Genomic DNA, 9,808 nt, shown 5'->3' on the forward strand with positions numbered 1-9,808 from the left:
CTTTATAACATTAGTATAAAATTTAATATGTATGTGAAACTTCGAAATTAAGAAAATTCCTGTCCTTTATCGGCAAAATATGTATTTCATATCACAACTCATCTCTTACATTGTTAATATCAATAAAAACATCACAAATAACTTAACGCGAAACCATCAACGCAGTAACAGATACGATAATAAAATCTTACTCTAATCTGCTTGATGCATCTAACATTTCATCGTAGATTAATATTCGGATAGGATGATCGAATAAACAAATGATATGAACGGTCAATGAACCCTGATGAGAGATAGATCTGTAACAATAGGAATCTATAGAATAATATTTCATTGTCTTACATTCTGTTGAACTAATCACTTTATTGTTTCAAACGGTAATCAATTATTCGATTAAGTTTCATGTATGATGGGTGAAGGCTGTTCCTATCAAATTTTCGATATCATTAATAAGGAATGCCTTTTTTGATAATTCGTGCGAGTGTATTAAGACGATTTATAATCACTAAATCATGTTTATTTTATAATTGATTAATCGATTTTTCAATCAACGATACATTATTAACATATTACAATGTATTTACTTAAAGTTAAGTCTGTAAAGCTACCTATTTCTTTTCTTTTTACATATAAAAAATATATAAAAATGAATCGCAAAATGTGTTGGTAAGCGCATAACTCGAGAACGGCTGAACCGATTTCGATAATTCTTTTTTTATTATATTCCTTGAAGTACGAGGATGGTTCTTATGTAGAGAAAACGTAAACATGTACCACGGGCGAAGCCGGGGCGGACCGCTAGTAAAAAATAAAAAGGTCAGCAAAAATAAGGTATAGTGTACACATACGCTCTTACATAGCGTATGTAATCAATTTCAAATATGTTCAACACTATATTTTATAGTAATTAAAATGAAGAAGAGGTTTAAAATTGATTTAAAAACCGTATCAATAAACAAAAACGTTCCATCTTTTCGAATCCTCAGATCAATATATCTAACAAATATTTTCACTAAAGCCATACATACATCTCTGAATCCTGTTTCCTAGACTGCCCACGAAGTATCACCTTTACGCTCATTAAACATCCAAATCTTGATTCGATTTACTTATAATTTATTTATAAAAACTTGTATTCAGCAATTAAATTGACTATAAAGAGTCTCACGCCCGCGATATGCATCTTTACGATGAAAAGAGAATTATGTTTGTGTTCCATAATTGCCTTTAATGCCATCTTGGTAGAGATGCGACTTTAGATATAACGTTGCATAAATTATTCATTTGGTTTACTTTTTATTCAAGGTGCAGTCTTGAAATACGGTTTGGATAATTGTAGATCATCCTTGCCTGTTGGATGGGTTTTTTAAATGCGCTTATAAATAGTACGTTTGGTCCATCGAGATATATGTACGTAGTACATACTATCTCGATGGTTTGGTCAGTAATAATTACGAAACTTTTTGATCACTTTTCTCTATAATAAGTATGTATCTCAAGTACTTTATTGAATGCTACTAAACGTTTTGCTTTGTTTACAATAAAACATATCTGTTGCAGCACTATAATAGTATATGCTCAAAAATAACTATTTAGATTATATACCTAAGAATAGTTTATTAGTTAGCCAGTTTAAAATTGTTGCGTTGATGATCTATAGAGCCATATTTGAAAACCTTGTATTAGCAACCGAAATTAACACGTAAATGTGGTAACGTTTGTAGAGGTGTATTTTCTTCTTATGGAAAACCTACATAATGATTTTGAAACATATAGTGAGACTAGTTTTCCGCCCGCGGCTTCGCCCGCGCAGTCAAAGAAAAACCCGCATAGTTCCCGTTCCCGTGGGATTTTCGTGATGAAACCTATCCCATGTCCCGGGGTAAAAGTAGCCTATGTCCTTTCTCGGGTATCAAAGTATCTCTATACCAAATTTCATGCAAATTGGTTCAGTAGTTAAGGCGTGATTGAGTAACAGACAGACAGACAGAGTTACTTTCGCATTTATAATATTAGTATGGATTAGTTCAGCCTAATAGAAACATTAAACAGCCAAACTAAACAATTGTGTGGGCGAGTGAAATGAAACGTTAAACAATACCTTATTTTTAGACAATACGTTGATTAAATCTAAACGTGTACTTAGATGGTATATTATCTGAAACAATGGATCCTGATTGGTTTATTCACTTTGGTGCCGGTTCATTGAGAAATGATCTGTGTCATTAATTGAATGCGTTTGTAAGTGGATCAGTGCTTCTTAGGTTTAATATTTTTCATACTATTAGACGATTCATAAGCAATTTGTCAAATGATAATAATTGTTAATGGGTCTTACTTGTGGCTTTAGATCTTGAGAATTTATTAGTAATAATAAAATTTAACATTTAAATTTGGCTTTAGTTGTACCCAACATATCAAAATTTATCACGAACACTTTTAAAGTAGCACATACATATCTTAGAATTGAAGCGACACAAAACTGAAATATCAAAATTAAAGAGAACTTTCCAAATTATTCTAGAACAATGAGCACGAGCTAGCTATTTTTCATAAGAAACCTCACCTGTCTCCCATTAAGAGTTTCGTGCGAAGATTCGAGAAAGAAACGTAAAATTCATACGTGAGACTATTTCAAAAGTTTTGTGTTCCAAGCGCACTGAGGTCGCAACTTGCAATACACTGAGATACTCCTTTAAAGTTTCTGTGCTTAATGCATCTCTATATAGCTCTATTATGAAGCACACTGAAATGGATGTGTGTAATGTCGTGGAATATTAGGTAGGTACTATAGTACCTCGTTCTTTTGGTAAATAATAAAAATGTTGGTATTTTAAGTACTTAAACATTTGGTTAGAGGTGAACTAATGAGTACAAACTGATTAGATCTAGTTTCTTAGATAGGTATATAAATTTATATTAGTACAGATGTTCTTGAATAGTAGACACACACGTTGATGTTAATTTCAAATTACGTAATATTACGTTTAACCCATCTTTGGATATAATTTATTACATTTATAAAGTTTCATTTACATTCAACTAGAATTAGAAACAAAATCCAACAGCAGTTAAGATATTTTTCCTCCAAAACATGACCTATTTATAAAAATAATTCAATAAGTAGGTATGTGGTTTATTATATTGTATAAGCCTCTACTTGCACGAATTAAACTGAACGGACCTCGAGTTTAAACATATTTAGAGCACACGATTATCGTCTCAATTTTTAAACAATATTTAAATTCAATTTCATTAAACATTCACAGATGTAAAGATAATAATTATGGTTTTCTTACATTTAAAAATGAAAATAAACATTTACGCTTTAATAATTTTATTTTAGAAAGTTTTAAAGAATACTACAGAACTAGACTGCTATTTTTCACCCTTATTGAGGCATTCTTGATTAACTTTTCACAGCAGTAAAGAGTTTAAATTACACCCATTTTATAGTCCTACGGCTAGTGCCATTGCCATATACATACTTAATAGCTGTATCTAAAGGCCATTTCACACATCAACACCTATTTGTCAAAACGCCAATTACGGTGTGAATTGTCTTAACACAAGTAAACGGTAAACCTTACAAATTACACAAATAAACTTTATTGGCGTGTAAATGGCTTATACAAGTTGTTTTTATAATCAGTTATTCAATTCTTTTTTTTAGTAGTTTTAATAAGGAGGTTGTTTTAAAGAAGTATAAAAATTGTATAAATAGTGGTAAATATAAACAATGTCAAAAATTAAAATCATTAAAGCTGTTATATTATTTTCCAAGTAATATTTAAATTTCAATAGGCCCTGTCGCAGTACAGGGTCATGTCCACAGAGCAAGTAATATAGGTAAGAGACGGCACTCAGTACTTCGATTTCGAGCTCACGCACACAATATATGCATGGATTCGCTATGGGAAATCTTTTATACCAACCTATGAGAAGTTCACGTCAAAAATGACCCACATTGCTGCCAACATTTAAAAGTTGATGTTGCTAGTGATGCCTATTTATGAGTGCTAATATCGATAAAACTTTTTATCGATATCGATAAAATTTTTGATGCTCGGTACAACCCTACTAATTCTCATCCCTAATCAAATTTAGAGGAAATTAAAAATAAAACATCAACAATGTAGATCAATAAGTTTATTATAATATAATATTAATTATATAACATTTTTATATAATACCTATTAAAACACTATTAGCAGCAAAAATGGATAATTCCATTTGAATTTTACTGAATATCTTTATTTAGGCATTTAGTACTTAATTCGACTTGATTAGTATGTGAATACAACTAGATTCACATTTTATACTTTTCCTTGAAATATTTTGCGGGATTTCTGTTTTAAATCTCGTTATAAATTTCGATACCAATATTGAAGCCGTTGTTTTCTTTGATAACAATATCTCCTCTCCAATTATTGATTCTACAGCTAGAACATGTGTTAGACAATACATTGTTATGTAATTATTATGTTTTATCTTCCATATAGAACAGTCATTGGGTACAAATTGCAAATATTTAGTCACAAATTACAATTACTATTTACACACAAGATTACATTGTTTACACCTTAGATTACAAAATAAAAGACAGATGGAGCGATGCCGAACTAAACCGAATGATTTATCGTCATTTCCATAAAGCTATGTGTGCTGTCATTTCGCCGCTGCACTGTACGAACACGGTGCTTCTGTGTGCGTGTTATGTTACCAGATAATGAAAAATTTCCCAAATTTTTGCCCGACTACGGAAGAAAGAGGGTTATGTTTTTCGAGTGTAGGTATGTATGTATAATATTTCTTTGACACGCCCTGCAGTATAAACTGTTGGATCGATTTTGAGTTGTGACTTGTGAGGTGTCATTGCAATCATCTGAATTATGAAGGTAGCTGTGGTGGTAGTGACGTAGGCTACATAAATTATTAGTAGTCATGTTTTAATTTTTATTTTAATATAAATTCGGGTTTTTGATATTATTTTATAATATTGTAAAAATTATTTTGTTACATAAAGCACCTATCTACTAAAGTTATACATGGACAAAATAATTTTATTCAATTTTTATTAAATAAATTACATTCAATTTATTAAATAAATTACATTAAAAAAAGTTTTTATTTTTCAAAACATATGAATGCGAATAGCGGTAGTTTTTAGTCGAGAATGCGGGACATTTTATTTTCATCATATCCATCATGGAGTTCACATGAATTAAATCGCAAGCGAAAACGACGCTTTTTATAAAAGTAACAAAAAAATGTATAATGCTTTTTAAAATAATCTAATAATGACCATGAACTTTTATTGCACTATACAAATAATCACATTCACGATCGAAAAATCCAACAGCACTACCCCGAATATCTTTTAACCATTTTACCCCTAAAAATGGCAAATTCATTTTCAAAATACTGGCAGCATACGTTGAAGTTTTGAATTCCTTCGTATTTGTAAAATTATTATTTGTATACAAAATTAAATAAGCCAAATAATGTACAGAAAATCTGTAAAACGATGTTTTATCTTTTTGTTTGTTTTCGGGAACAAGTTTTACAGCGTTTTAATATCACAAGACAGCATTTTTTTACTAAAATATCAAACCCCTTTTGACGTATTGCATGACACTAGAATCGCTATAGCACTAGCGGAGGAACGTATTCGTTTTTGATTTCGTATTTTCTTTGACAAGGGCGATGAATAGTGTTGCCGCTCGATAGTCCACTATCGATAGTCTATCGATTAACTATCGATAGTTGGGGAAAAGCAATAGTATCGATAGCACTATCGATACTATCGATAGTGTCGATACTATCGATAGTATCGATAGTCCTATAAGCGTAAATACTATCGACACATAGCAATACCATCGATAGTATCGATACTATCGAAGCTCAATATCGAACGAACTATCGATACTATCGATAGTGTCGATACTATCGAAGCTCAATATCGAACGAACTATCGATACTATCGATAGTGTCGATACTATCGATAATATCGTCCCATCGATAGTGACCTTTTTCTCGATAGTATTGCTTTATCAATAATACTATAGTGGATGACAGAGAACTAGATGTTTGGTTATAATACTTTTCAAGTTATCTATTGGCGCTTTGTACAATCCATTTTTTTTTAGTTCGTTAATTCGTAATCCAATAAGCCCATTGACTGACCCATTATACCAAGAAATCGTGAACAATACTATTGCACAATTTACTACTATCGATAGCTCAAAACTATCGATAGTATCAGTACTATCGATAGTATCGATTGTAGTTGCAATATTCAGTAGCAATAGTATCGATACTATCGACAGTATCGATAGTATAGCAACTATTGGCAATCAATACTATCGATTTTATCGATACTATTGCAGTTCATCAATAGTATTCCATGATTAACGCTATCGATAGTATCGATAGTATCGATAATATCGATAATATCGATAGTGCTATCGATATTCTGACTTATTTTCAAGGTCAACTATCGATAGTCAAACTATCGATAGTTCGGCAACACTAGCGATGAATGATTGACATGCTCCATCTGTATTTTATTTTGTAATCTAAGGTTTACACATAACACTTTCTTCTTTTTTCACTTTTGGCATAAATATTACAAATTTGAAGAGCAGGCTTAGTTCAATGTATTTGGGATAATTCAATGTACTGTACATTAAGTATTAACTGAGTAAATAACATAATCTACGATGAAGAACAAATTTTAACTCTATCCACCAAAACAAACAATAAAATAAAACGCCATTTTGAATTCAAATCATCAAGACGTTGTCTATGCTTAAGTCTTAACCATTGACAAGAAATCGAAGAAAGAAAGAAATAATTTATTAATGTACTAGCTTAAAATTAAAATGTACAAAAATAAGGTTTAAAAAAAAAGAAGAAATAATAATAAATAACTAAAACTAAAATATTAAATCTAATATTATACGATTACATCGGAGAGGCCAACATTAGAAATATTTTTATTTTTTCTAAATGTTGGCAAGCTAAACTTAACATAGGCTCTTGAAAAAGTACAAATTAATTTAAACTCTATGTCAATGGAATGAAGTTTAAAATTGCTTGCAAATGTAAGCCTAACCAAAACGATGTTCTAAGTGTCGACCCACTGGTCATGTCCTATAATATATTCCAGTGAAATCGAGAATCATATACAAACATTTAAAACAATCATCAACAACAAACACAAGTATACGTAAATATGAACCCCTCCCACTTCCTTACGATACGTAGTGTGGGCTAAATCATATTTACCTAAACATTGCCACACATTTGGTCATAGCGAACGGCCACGGCGCCTCCGGTCTAAATTTGTACCATTCCGAAATACGCTCCCTGCAACACATTATCCCGTTTTATGACCTATAAACGTCAGTCGGATACGTACTACGTTTGTGGGAGCCCTTATTTTCAGAACCTAATATAGCGCTTTCTTTATTGGCTCCTCTGTCCCGATATTTTATTATCGCCATGCATAGATTTTTTGGATAATTTGTTCATTTTACCGCTCGTCAATAAAGGCGGCTTTTATGTGTTCCTTTTACGTTCATATTGCGTCATATATCATATATTTTACGCAGGCAGATTTGAAAACGATAATCTTATTATATAGCAGCTTTATTGAAGTAAATCATTGAAACCAATAAGTAAATTTAACGTAAACAAAAGCAATCTGCAAGTATGTATGCATATATTATGCACAATTGGCTTGACCAATAATTTTGTTTCAAAAATATCAAAGAAATGTCTTCCTATATCCAAATTCATTAAGGAAATAGCATTTTCAAAGTTTTCACAACAACCTAAAATTAAACTTAATAAAACCACGATATTATCATGTGCGTCAAATTCCGAGCATTGCTTATATTTTCATTTCATCACTAAAAGCGTAACGTTCTCGAAATACCTAGAACGTAGGCGCTGTATTCAAATAGCTCTCCAGGCATCTCCATAACTCATCTTCCTTGCAAATTAAATAACATATTTTCTCAGGAGACCGGATTTCGTAACATGAAACAAGATTATTCACCTGTAATAAATCACCGTTAGCCTGCCATCTGTTTATTTTCGTGCGCACTTGGTAATTTAATTATCAGTTTTTGCAAAAGAAATTCTTATAGCGAGATCGCTGGGACGCTCCATTCATTAGGCTAGGTTATGCGTGAAATGGAGGTCTCGGGGCACATATTCGTTCATTATATTTGAATAGAATATGCTCATTTGTGGACAGATGACTTTTCATAGCAATATACGTTATCTGTTATATTTTTAAACAACAGTTTATGAATACATTTCTACAGTGTACTATTGTTTTTATTTCTATCACTGTTTATTTGAAGTAAACAAATTGACCACGTTTTATTATTAAGTTCTGTTATGATCATCATGTCATAAAAACCCTTACCTCGTTCTTGCAATTGACGCATTAATAGAAACAAACAAAAAACACACCAATAAATTCTATCAATAAAATATCAACGTAACGTAAACCCGTTTCAATTTGCAACGTATTTCAAAACAAATCGACAGCGCTCCTTTAAATTAAACATCGTGATAGATCCGTCAAAATATTTTCATCCACGGCGGATAAAAAGCATAATGAACAATCACGCCAGTCTTAACCCTTCGCTGCGAGCGTGGGAACGCAAAAAACGGCGACACATGAATCGTAACCGGCAGATTCTACGAGCTTCCTGCATGCGATGAAACCGCATAAGCTCACTACCTCCTCGCATGTGTACGCGAACATTCTTCGCGATATTTCTATGGGACACAAAGACCCCGCGAATTGGAAGGGTTTCTGATTCTCGTTCATAAACAAATATTAAGTTTCAAAACATGATGCGTAGTGTACGATGCAACGCAAAAACGTCAAAGTTTTTCTTATTTTCAGATTTTTTAATGTAACCTTATAACATCATAATATAATACCTAGGAAAATAGGTAGGTACTTACAGGTGCTTCTTTTTGAAGTGAAACTTCTTTATCGGGGTTGGAAAAAAATTTAGTGTAACATTTTTTCGTTACGCGTGACATTTTTCCGTTACGCGCCATCTTCTTCTTATGTGGTAGGGCCACGCGTGATTCGACTAATTTATGTAAAGTTGCATATAGTAAATTATTTTTTGAAAAATAAGGTCATAAAGAAGTTTCACTTCTTACGTGTGTACACTAGTACATAGGGCATGCAGAACCGAGTCCGGTTCCAAGTTTCTGAAACCCGGTTCCAAATCGAGCTCAGAACCGGGTAGAACCGGGTTACCCGGTTCTTTTATAATACCTCGGAAAAAAATACGAAATTAAACAAAAGTAACTATAAAACTACCTGATAGGCCTTTTATTTTACGCGGCTTGTGTCTTGTTTTATTAAATTAATAAAGAAACAAAATTTCAATAATTCTCTTTATTTATCAGTCTTATAAAAGTACTTTGTTGATTGTTATCATAATTTTTACATATAATAAATCTGTAGAAGGGTCAATTCTGTACATTAAAAATATTGAAAAAATAAATAGCAGGTGGTGTTACTGGATCGATACCAAACCCAAATATGTGATTAAAATAATTTTCTGTCTGTCTGTCTGTATATGCTGACATCACGGGAAAACTAACGGTTCGATTTCGATAAAACTTGGTATAATAATTATACTTTATTATCCTGGGCATAAAATAGGATACTTTTTATCCTGGAAAAATACGTGGAAAAAAAATAAATCTAAATTTTTCAGTTTTATCCATACACGTTGTTCTGTAGAACTGCGAACACACGTTG

At 31.8% G+C, this 9,808-nt stretch overlaps 2 long non-coding RNA genes across 2 annotated transcripts; one reads left to right on the forward strand and one right to left on the reverse strand.

The window, feature by feature from the left end:
• Window positions 1-4,134: 4,134 nt before the first annotated feature.
• LOC149482944 (uncharacterized) lies at window positions 4,135-6,732 on the reverse strand. The gene is made up of 2 exons (XR_016316561.1): window positions 6,599-6,732; window positions 4,135-4,582 (listed from the first exon to the last, which is right to left on the reverse strand). It is a non-coding gene; the product is annotated as an uncharacterized LOC149482944 (long non-coding RNA).
• On the forward strand, window positions 4,447-6,772 carry LOC149482945 (uncharacterized). The gene is made up of 2 exons (XR_016316559.1): window positions 4,447-4,574; window positions 6,584-6,772. It is a non-coding gene; the product is annotated as an uncharacterized LOC149482945 (long non-coding RNA).
• The last annotated feature ends 3,036 nt before the right edge of the window (window positions 6,773-9,808 follow it).

This window comes from Colias philodice, chromosome 14, assembly GCF_061535455.1.
Source record: "Colias philodice isolate Cphi_HAF_F1 chromosome 14, ilColPhil1 Martin Lab GWU primary, whole genome shotgun sequence".
Lineage (NCBI taxonomy): Eukaryota > Metazoa > Arthropoda > Insecta > Lepidoptera > Pieridae > Colias > Colias philodice.